The following is an 11,656-nucleotide window of genomic DNA, read 5'->3' as shown; positions in this document are numbered from 1 at the left end:
CTGAAGGATTTTCCAGATGGAACTCCATGAGGAACTCCCAGACGGAACTTCTGGTGGAATCTTCAGAGCAAATTGTTTGAGGAATTCACGAAGGGCACATTTGGAGGATTTCCCTGATAAACCTCATGGAATAATTTCCACAGGGAACACCTGGAGGAATTCCCAGTGGGAACTCCTCGAGGAATTTCCCAAAGAAAGCTCCTGGAGGTATTTCCATATGGAACTCCTGGAGGTATACCCAGATAAAAACCTGGAGGAATCCCCAGTGGGAATGGAACACTCCAGAAAGAACTCCTGGAGAGAAAGGAGGAATTCACTGATGAAACTCCTGAAGTATTTCTAGATGGAATTCCTGGAGTAATCTCCAGAGGGAACTTCTGAAAGAATCTACAGAGGAAAGTCTGCAGGAACTCCTGAAGGAAATCTGAGAAGGAACTCCTGGAGGAATTCCCAGGCGAAACTCCTCGAGGAATCTCCAGTGCAAACTGTTTGAGAAATTCACAGAGGGCACTCCTGGAGGATTCCCTAATGAACCTCCTGTTCCACAGGGAACATGTTCTTTAGAGAATCCTTCAGGAGTTCCCTCTGGGGTATCCTACAGGTTTTCCCTCTAGTTCTCTCTGGGCAATCTTTTGAGAGTCCCTTCTGGGGAATCCTTCAGAAGCGCCCTCCAGAGAATCCTCCAGGTGTTTCCTCTGGGGAATCCTCGACATTTTACCAATCTTTGGTATATCTTTGCAAGCCCAAAGATGATAAGAAATTCAATATCATCAGAATAATGAAAAAATATTCAAAAAGATATGTCATTTCTAGAAAATCGTTCACTGATTATTTTTTCTCATACATAAAATCAGTAACAAATTTTGAAAACGACGTATAATCAATGCTACACCATTGATTATACGTCGTTTTCAAAATTTGTTACTGAAATGTTCTTTCAATAAAAGAACGTATGTAATTATTGCCGACATATTAAAAAAAAAAGTGTTGAAAGAATTTCCCATTTCAACTAACTATCACGTGTTGTGTTAGCAAGTACCATACCCGCCCGCCCGGTCCGTCGAAACAGAAAATGAATGTACCGTTCGATGAGATGAACACATTACGCTTTTGTTGTTGGCTGGCTGGATTTTCAATTCTCACCTCGCACCCGCATGCTGCTGTTACAGCGGGGAACGTTTGCGCTCGAATTGGAAAAGCAAAAAGTATGCTATGAACTTATTTTTTCAGTGTTCTAAATTGCACCATCAGATCGGAAATTTTATAAGGAATCTTTTGGCATATACAAAAGTTTATACTTTCATATAAAAAAATCAAATAATCTTGGGTGCAACGCCCGCACCCGCAACAGCGCATCAACACATGCATGTCCTACGCTGCGTTCGGAAGGATCGAGTTCATTTCTAAGACTAGGGTGCGGTTGTGGTTTTTCTTTTCCGTTTGACCGGTGTGACTGACTAGAGAATTCAAAAGATCATTGACAATTATTGCTATGCAGCACTCATTGGAGGCATATAGAAACTGTAATTTCATCGAATATTGGCAATGCGGCAGATTACAAAATGATGATTATATGAGTATCGACCATTTTGTAATTGTATGCCTGATTATTTTCTTCAGTTTTCGTAATCAATCCGCAATAATTATTCTTGCTTATTTTTCTGCATATCTAGGGTATGAATTTCATTATTATTCTTACTATTGTTCTATTTTTTTTCTCATCAAAAACATGAATTGTTCTAATATTACTTTTGAATAAACATTATTCTTTTATTTTTTTCTTGTAGATGCACGAAAGATCTCTCAATATGTCTTATATTATTTATTTCACTGTTTACTATGTTCTAAACACTATAATGGGTCTGCTATTTTGATTTCGATAAAATATTAATTTTGCAGTTTTTTTCCGAAATAACAGATATCAATACTTTTCCGGTAAAAGAAACACTCGTTCTTCTAAATTGCGCGTGTAGTGGTAGCTGGTTCATTATCATAACAGGTTCATCCCATAAATTTTAAAACGGCGGTTGATCACAGATTATTCTCGGGCTCACGGCTTCCTTTCCCCTTAACCTTTTGATTGCTTAAAAAAATTCTTTGCTTAATGGCTTGCAGTCAAAAAAGCCCAAAACCGCATATTTTGCGCGATAAATTGAGGTATAGCTCAAAATTGTGACGAGTTAGAGCAAATCTGAGCCCGAATTCGGATTCAGCGGCCCAAAATCCTTCGAAGACACATAGGGGAAGGCGGGGCATAATGAGCAGGTGGGGCATAATGAGCACCTTGTATTTTCACTGTAAATTTCCAAACTTTCAAAACAAATTGCTTGATTGTAGTTTAATTACCTCAAATCCAATGAATTGATGACGAAACATTTGTCAAAAAAGCCGTTTGCTTTGAAAAAATAGTCAAAATGCGTGAAGTGGTCCTATACTGGGGAAATATTATAAGAATAAGCTGACCTAAAATAAGGTTTTGGAATCAAAATAAGAAAGTAATGGGTATCTATCAAATTTCTTGATGTTTACTGGGTCAATGAAATGTATTTGTAACACTTTCAAAATATTTGTATAATTATTTTGTTAAAAAAATATACTTTAAAAAGTTGATAGTAGGGTGGGGCAGAATGAGCAACTGATGGAAAAATGATGAAAAATTTTAACATTTTAAACAAACAATTTTCACTTTTGGGTTTCTCTGTTACGATGCATATAGTAAGGTTTTATCATTAATTTTCAATTTATTAGCTTTAAAAAATCAGTATCTGTTAATTATCACCGTTTAAAAATGCTTTAATAGTAAACTCCATGGAACCCCACCGTTCCCTACAAATTAAAGCCCATAATCCCCTCAAATTCTTATTGGTTGTTGCCGGTACGCTTTATCATTGACAAGAACAGTCAGTTAACATTTGATTGTGTACAAAACAGGGATTGATCATCCTGCCCCACCTAGGGTGCTCATTATGCCGCACCTCTAAAACGCAATCCACAATTTTATACGTTTTTAAAAACATTAAATTTTGCAACATTTATAGCTATATTCGAAATTTCAACGATTAGTTTTTGTCAGATAAGGTTCAAATGAGGATTATACGTCAAAATTACACATTGATTGCGCTTAATTTACTGGATTTGGTGGCAACATGCTTAAGCTGCTCATTATGCCCCGCCTACCCCTAAGTTTTCTCTTGAGACAAAAAAAAAATGTTGCGCTGTGTTATGAGTACACCTTTGAGGCTCTGTATTAAAAAGACTATGCCTTATTTTGTTAACTGCTTTGTGTCTATGTGTTGCTAACGTTGTAAACAAACGATAACTTTCATTAAAAGCTAAAGTTTTTCCTCAAGTGGAACAATGCGAGGGTTTACGGAGGAGAAGCGAAAATCGATTGTGACCAGACACTGCAAGGAAAAATGATCATCGCTAAGAAAATTAGCAAGAATTGAATGTGTTAGGGTTTTTGTTGTCCAAAATGCTATCAAACGATTCGGTATGTAAATAAAAAAGAAAATCGCGTTAAGTACTGTTCCTTTGAATTCCACTAAGAATTTGCATCCTTTGACAGATAGGGTGAGGCGGGGCAAGATGGGTCACCTAAGGATGGATCACCATAACTTTGTAAATACAAATCGTATTGGTTTGTATTCGTCCGCTACTCTTTATTACACTAGTTAGCTATGCTAAAAGTCGATAAAAAGTTTATTAAATACAAAATATGACGTTAAACAAGCAATTTTAAAAAGTGATCGATTTTGCACCGTGAAAAAAGTGCGGGGCAAGATGGGTCACCTTTTAAGTAATTCACATTTTCTCAACGAAAAACGTCAAAATATGAGATTTGTTCGGCATTCATATATGCTCCATATCCATACTGAGTAAACAAGAGCTACTAGTGAACATTTTATAAATTTATTTGGAATATAAAAAACTTTACGATTTGAGTGGTCCTAAGGCGACTTGAAAATCGATGTTTTCACTAAAAAAATATCATAATTTTATGTTATAATTTTGAGCGTTTATTCCGCTTGATTGAAGTCATTTATGAGATAGTCTTGTAATAAAAAATAAATAACTTTGGAATGCTCCAAAAATTGTAATTGTAATTGTAATTGCTCAGTCCACACCCAGGCCGACAACTGTCAGCCCATCTGCTTGTAGGCAGATGTGGACCTACTAAGCCTCCCCCGTTAACATGTCCTACACCGAATTAGCACACCGGGATCTTCCACAGGCAGGCGCTGGCGTTAGGGTTCATTCACAAATATCATAACGCCACAATTGGCCTATTTTAACACCCACCCACCCCTTCGTAACACTGTTTGTATGGGAAGAAAAATTATTTGTTCGAGCTGTAACACCACGATGGACACCCACCCACCCCCTCGAGCGTTATGACATTTGTGAACAAGCCCTTACCAGTCCCAACAAGTGTCAGATACATTGAATAGAGAAGGTAGAGGATATAGGAAGATGTGGGACTAGGATGGGAAGAGGTAGAAAATGAAGAGATAGTAGAGAGGTTTCGATTTTGTTGCTGAAACGAGAAAAAGAAAGAATGATAAAGAACATTAGCGATATGTTCATAGATTATGATTTGGTCGATAATTTCTCATCTATTTTGTTTCCATATCGTTGCATCGGTGACCATTTTCATCGCCTTTCTAGTTTTTGTTAGGGCCATCTCGCGTTTTTCGTCATGTCCTCTTTGCCGGTTGGCGACGTTCGGGATGTAAGTAGAAAAGCATGCATTTAATATGATTAGTACGACAGTAATTGTGATTGCTCAGTACTTCCAGCCCATTTGTCCGCAGTACATATCAGGCATCCCGTTTTAACAAGTCCTACACAGAATTAGAAACCCGGATCTCCCACAGACAGTCCTAACTAGTGTCAGATAAGTTCAATTGAGGATAGGAAGCGGCGAAATGAGAAGACAGTTTGGTACATTGGTAGCTGTGTTCATGTGATGTTTGTCTGGCATTGAAAAACTATTTTCCGTAGGTGTTTAACTCTCTACCCAAAATTTAATACCGGAAAAATATCTGATCAGATGTATAGTTTGGCAATTCTATGTCCATACATCTTTTATCAAGAAGGAATAATGTTGTTTACTGTTATAAAATAATTCAGTTAAAGGGAGGCTAATGCATTGTAATCCAGAATAAACCTACAGAAAATGTCCCAATAAAAAGTTAACACTAGTTCAACTAACTACACAAACTAAAAAGTGTTGTTATATTTTACCAATGATTTCATCCTAATCTTGACCCTAACATAGTTATGCGCTTAGTGGACAATGACCAAAAATAGTCCTACGCGGAACATTACTCTCTTCATTCGGATAGCGGCTATATAACCCATTGGATTAAAAACCTCCATCAAACATGAAGCGATTAATCGGAAACTGAAGACTCTATACCAAATTTGGCTCAGAGACAGGTAATCAGTGAGGTCAGTTTTTCTCGTTTGTCAGAGACGATTGATACGTATTAAGACAAACTTTCCACTGCATCGGCCAGCAATAATCGGTGATCGATCAACATTTCGAGTACCTACTCCAATTTACACAAGAATGCCAAGGATCACCGCTCATGCTTTACAATACAGTTGGAAAAACTAGAGCAACACCTGGCCACAATGATGCATAAAGCACTAAAGCGAACCGGAAGTGTCGGTGAGCCAGCCCCACCAACTTTGGAATGCTCCAAAAATACGTTCAAAATTGAAGGTGACCCATCTTGCCCCGCGGCCGTTTATATGGGGATTATATGGAATGTATCACATAAGAAAAATGGCTAAAAACCATTTTATTTTTAATTCCAATGAGAGTGAATAATTTTTCAATCAATGCTCCAAACTTTTGTATATTCATGCTGGTCATCTAACAAAATTATTAACATAACCCTCTAATACCCAATCCCGCCTTTAGACGGGGTATAGTTTGAGCATTTTTGTAATTTTTGTTTCGTGGAAAATCATTTTTTTTATATTTTTGGCTGATATTTAGGACAGTTCTGTATATCTCCAAATGGTTTTTGGTGTATTTTAAAGCGTATTTACATTTTTTAAAAATCCTTGAAAAATTGATGTTTTAGTCACCTTTTAGAAGTCATTGTTTATTTTGTATTGAATCGCTTCAATTAACATATTTTAAATTTTTCCCAAATCATTCTATCCTTGTTTAATAGTTTAAGGGAATCGAATACACTCTAAAATTATTTTCCTTAAAATTACATGGAAAATAGAATTTTCTGTGAAAAAAAATTAAAATAATAATATTTCAACAATAATCATAAAATCTCAAAATGTTTTCATCTCAAAAAATCCGTTCCCCTAATTGGCTTCTAGGAAAAATATAAAAGTGTGGGGATGTTCAAAAATAAAAATTAGAAAAATCAAAAACTGAAATTCACGAAATCGAGAATTAAAAAGAATCATCTTCCAAAACATGTTTAAATCGATTTTAGATGACGAAAAATGATATTTAGATCAAAATAAAAAATTTGGGTATTAGAGGGATAATCAAAACATAAGTAATGCGCCCGAAAATGGCACTGACCCACCTTGCCCCGCGACCCATCTTGCCCCGCCCCACCCTACGTATTTCGACCTCAACTGTAAGGTCGTCTTCAGTGTCTTGTACTTGACTCGACTCGGTATGCATAACACACTGAAAGACTTACCCGGACGCGGCAAAAAACAGGTGCGTCCAAGTCAAATTTGGACAGCAAAACATGCAAAATCGTTGAAGGAAAATAGGAGGTATCCATTAGAGATTAAGCAAAAAAGTGTGAAACGACTGTTGGTACACGGAGAGAAATCAAACTAGTTTGAAGCAACCAAAATTTTAGTTGACGTTCAAAGTCTAAATTTGGTTGTTCCAAGGTAAACAATTATTTGTTTCTATGTTGTGGTCGCGATTGAAACAAATGATTTTTCCAAGTATTTTTTGCCCACAGGATTTGTTTCTTCCAAAGTAGTACTTGCTTAGATACAAACCATGATTACAATTTTAATCAATCGCTGGCATGTTTATTTTTACCAAATGTTAGGTTGACGAAAATAGCTCATGGTTGACAAATACAACCTAGATCTTAGGTTGGATTAAATTAATAGAGGCAACAAAAATTACCTAAAAATTTGGTTGGGTGAAATCCAAGCTAAGAAAAAGTTCGAAGCGAACTAAAATATTAGTTTGTTCACACCACACCTAGTTGCGTCGCGTCGGCCGGATTCTTTGCTGTTTCATTGTTGTCATCGTGCGAGTTATCGTGTACATGGGAGCAAGATTGGAAGTTCGATTGGCGAGCTGGTCGAGCATTTGCGACCATTTCAGGACAGCTGTATCATCTGGAGGCGCCTCAGAAAAACCTTCAGCGTACGGGTAAGTTTCATAATTAGTTCATGATTTTTTTTATCTCAATTAGTTTTGAACTCTTTCCAGATTATAACAAGGAAGGCGCATCCAATAACCGATAAATGTTCCGCCCGGCTTTTGCGTACTCAGGCGCAATTTGCGAGATTCGACGCTTTTCTTGGGGCGGAGATCATGGTTTCGGAAATCCACCTGATCCGGACACTAAATGGCTACCGCCGTCGCCGTCACCGTCAACAGTCCGCTACTCCGTTACTCGTTGCAGTCTCTGGGACCATCAGAATCCTAACCCTGACCCTGAATTACAGAAGTGGATTGATTTGTGGTACCGTGACATCACTTAATTCCATCCACTTTTTTCGGTTCCTACTTCCATTCACGCCATTCGTTTTGCATGATGTGAATGGAATTAGGAACCAAAAATGTAATTGGAATTGGGTGATGTCTCGGTACACAAAATGTAAGCCAAATAGGATAAATAATAACGTTTTCCTATAGGAATAAACGAAAGATTGGCACGAATATTCGTTGTTTTATTTTTTCATTATTTTTTTATAAAAAACGATAAGAAGAAGATGGAGGGTTAGGGAAGCGTGATCACACAAAATAATTTCAACAAACTTTTTGTTAAATTTGAACTGCAGTGTTTGTTTGTTTGTAGCTGATTTTTGCTAGATTGAAACTACACAATCTGGCTGAAATAACAAATGTTCTAGTTTGTTTCGAGAGCTGTCAAAACACAACAACCAAAATAATGGTAAGTTTTAACAAAATTTGGTTGAATTAACCTACTGAACCCTCAAAACAGTTACATAATAATTTAGTTAGCTTTAACCAACGCCACCAGTTGAAAGAAACTAAGATTTTGTTTGTGCAAAAATCAACCTTGAAATTAGGTTGGATCTTGCTAAATTTTGTTTGCATTTACCAAATATTTTTCTCCGTGTATGGTTCAACGCGCCATGGAGCGTAATTCCCCGAAGACCTACCCAAAACAGAAATGTCCAAAACGCAGTCAAATTCTGGCGGATTATGTGAAAACTCAGGCTTGGAAGCTGTACGACGATGTTTTGAGCAAAAATTGCATGTGCTGTGCATATTCATGGATGATGAAACGTATGTCAAATTGGACTACAACACGGAGAAAAATATTTGGTAAATGCAAACAAAATTTAGCAAGATCCAACCTAATTTCAAGGTTGATTTTTGCACAAACAAAATCTTAGTTTCTTTCAACTGGTGGCGTTGGTTAAAGCTAACTAAATTATTATGTAACTGTTTTGAGGGTTCAGTAGGTTAATTCAACCAAATTTTGTTAAAACTTACCATTATTTTGGTTGTTGTGTTTTGACAGCTCTCGAAACAAACTAGAACATTTGTTATTTCAGCCAGATTGTGTAGTTTCAATCTAGCAAAAATCAGCTACAAACAAACAAACACTGCAGTTCAAATTTAACAAAAAGTTTGTTGAAATTATTTTGTGTGATCACGCTTCCCTAACCCTCCATCTTCTTCTTATCGTTTTTTATAAAAAAATAATGAAAAAATAAAACAACGAATATTCGTGCCAATCTTTCGTTTATTCCTATAGGAAAACGTTATTATTTATCCTATTTGGCTTACATTTTGTGTACCGAGACATCACCCAATTCCAATTACATTTTTGGTTCCTAATTCCATTCACATCATGCAAAACGAATGGCGTGAATGGAAGTAGGAACCGAAAAAAGTGGATGGAATTAAGTGATGTCACGGTACCACAAATCAATCCACTTCTGTAATTCAGGGTCAGGGTTAGGATTCTGATGGTCCCAGAGACTGCAACGAGTAACGGAGTAGCGGACTGTTGACGGTGACGGCGACGGCGGTAGCCATTTAGTGTCCGGATCAGGTGGATTTCCGAAACCATGATCTCCGCCCCAAGAAAAGCGTCGAATCTCGCAAATTGCGCCTGAGTACGCAAAAGCCGGGCGGAACATTTATCGGTTATTGGATGCGCCTTCCTTGTTATAATCTGGAAAGAGTTCAAAACTAATTGAGATAAAAAAAATCATGAACTAATTATGAAACTTACCCGTACGCTGAAGGTTTTTCTGAGGCGCCTCCAGATGATACAGCTGTCCTGAAATGGTCGCAAATGCTCGACCAGCTCGCCAATCGAACTTCCAATCTTGCTCCCATGTACACGATAACTCGCACGATGACAACAATGAAACAGCAAAGAATCCGGCCGACGCGACGCAACTAGGTGTGGTGTGAACAAACTAATATTTTAGTTCGCTTCGAACTTTTTCTTAGCTTGGATTTCACCCAACCAAATTTTTAGGTAATTTTTGTTGCCTCTATTAATTTAATCCAACCTAAGATCTAGGTTGTATTTGTCAACCATGAGCTATTTTCGTCAACCTAACATTTGGTAAAAATAAACATGCCAGCGATTGATTAAAATTGTAATCATGGTTTGTATCTAAGCAAGTACTACTTTGGAAGAAACAAATCCTGTGGGCAAAAAATACTTGGAAAAATCATTTGTTTCAATCGCGACCACAACATAGAAACAAATAATTGTTTACCTTGGAACAACCAAATTTAGACTTTGAACGTCAACTAAAATTGTGGTTGCTTCAAACTAGTTTGATTTCTCTCCGTGAAGGTATTTCCAGGGGCACGAATTTTCTCTGTTAAGCATGGCACGGATGTTACGAATTGGGAGAAATCGATTTTTTGCGAAAAAAATGGGAAAATGTGTTGGTTAGGCAAGCAATTTGTCAATGTGGTATGAAATCGTCACCTTTCTTCACCGTCCCAGGTATGAACGTCGAAATATACCGGAAGGAATGTCTCCAGAAACATATTCTGCCACTCATCTGAAAGCACAAAGGTCCTACATTACTTTGGCCGGATTTGGCATCCTGCCACTATGCGCGTGACACCTTTGACAGGTATGAAGTAAACAATGTTCAATTTGTGGAAAAGGCAATGAATCCTCTAAATTGCCCGTAAATAAGGCCCATTGAGAAATAGTTAACTTTGATGAAAGGGAAACTACGGAAAAAGGATAGCAGAGGACGTCACAAAATTCAAGAAAAACTGGGTCAACGTATGCAAAACCATCGTCGGAACGGTTGTCCAAAACCTTATGAAGCACGCCAAGAAGAAAGTACGAGAGGTGGCAAGATCCATGAAAAATTAAATATACAATCATGTCATGGGCTTTTCTGATGGTCAATGAACAATGTAATTGAATTTAATTTACAAAATAAATAAAACATTTTGAAATACAGCAATTTTAAGGTTTACTCATAATTAACGATACAGTCCTTATGGTCCACTGCACAAACTTAGGCTGGCCCATCCACTCCCAAAGAAAATTTGACGTTTGAGCGGTGTCGACACCGCTCAAAAGTCAAACCTCGTGTGAGAGCAAGCAGGCCAGTATAAATTCGTGCAGTAATCCATTGTTCGCACGTTAGCTTCGAATCTATCAACACTATTAAGTGCTGCAACTTTCCTTCCTACTATTCGGTTGATTTCATTAGATTTAGAGAATACCCAGGTAACCAATGAGCATTTGAATTAGCCGTATTTCTATTTTATATCTGCATTCGGCCTGCTTACTGCCATATCGTAGCAGTTCGACTGCTAAACTGCCCTATATTAACAATTCAAATGCTACTTAAAATCTGACAGCAGTTTTGTAGCATTTCAAATGCACGGTATGTTTTGGTCAACAGGCATCATAACTGCTACTGCCACATAACTGCCATGAAACTGCTAAGAGAGATGGGTGATGCTAAATCCACAACACATTTTCACTTTCTAATTTACGTGCCACGGCTGTAGAAGCCATTATGTTTCGCATGTCTAGTCAATCATAGGTAACAACGAAGAAAATCAATAGGAAAACATGCTTTGCCAAAATAATTCCATGATTGGTTTCCTATGATCGATTCTATTATCAGCACCTGCCGAGTTCATAACATAACGAAGCAGCTGCCGCCAGTGGTGTAATACTCATGCCTTAAATAGATCAGAAATCCAACGCGCTTTATCTGATCATCTATAGCTTACCCTGTAGCGCGGTTCAGCAACATCATCAACCTGAGGATCGAGGGATCGAATCACAATTTGGCCGAAAGCAGCAAAAAAAACAGCAACAACAGTTCAGGATGTGCCCCGAGCCTCAAAAGTTCCACAGGAGAGTGAGAAAAAAAAGAAGATGAAGGGAAGCCGTAAAATGCGCAGGGGAAAATATTTGTTTTTATTTTTGACAATCTG

The 11,656-nt window shown here is 37.5% G+C and overlaps 1 long non-coding RNA gene across 1 annotated transcript; it reads left to right on the top strand.

Moving 5' to 3' along the window:
* Positions 1-3,597: 3,597 nt before the first annotated feature.
* Positions 3,598-10,417, top strand: LOC134289969 (uncharacterized). Its single transcript, XR_009998770.1, has 2 exons — positions 3,598-7,387; positions 7,448-10,417. It is a non-coding gene; the product is annotated as an uncharacterized LOC134289969 (long non-coding RNA).
* The last annotated feature ends 1,239 nt before the right edge of the window (positions 10,418-11,656 follow it).

Source organism: Aedes albopictus, chromosome 3 (genome assembly GCF_035046485.1).
Source record: "Aedes albopictus strain Foshan chromosome 3, AalbF5, whole genome shotgun sequence".
NCBI lineage: Eukaryota > Metazoa > Arthropoda > Insecta > Diptera > Culicidae > Aedes > Aedes albopictus.
The sequence above is the reverse complement of the archived record's forward strand: the minus strand, read 5'-3'. Positions and strand labels throughout refer to the sequence as shown.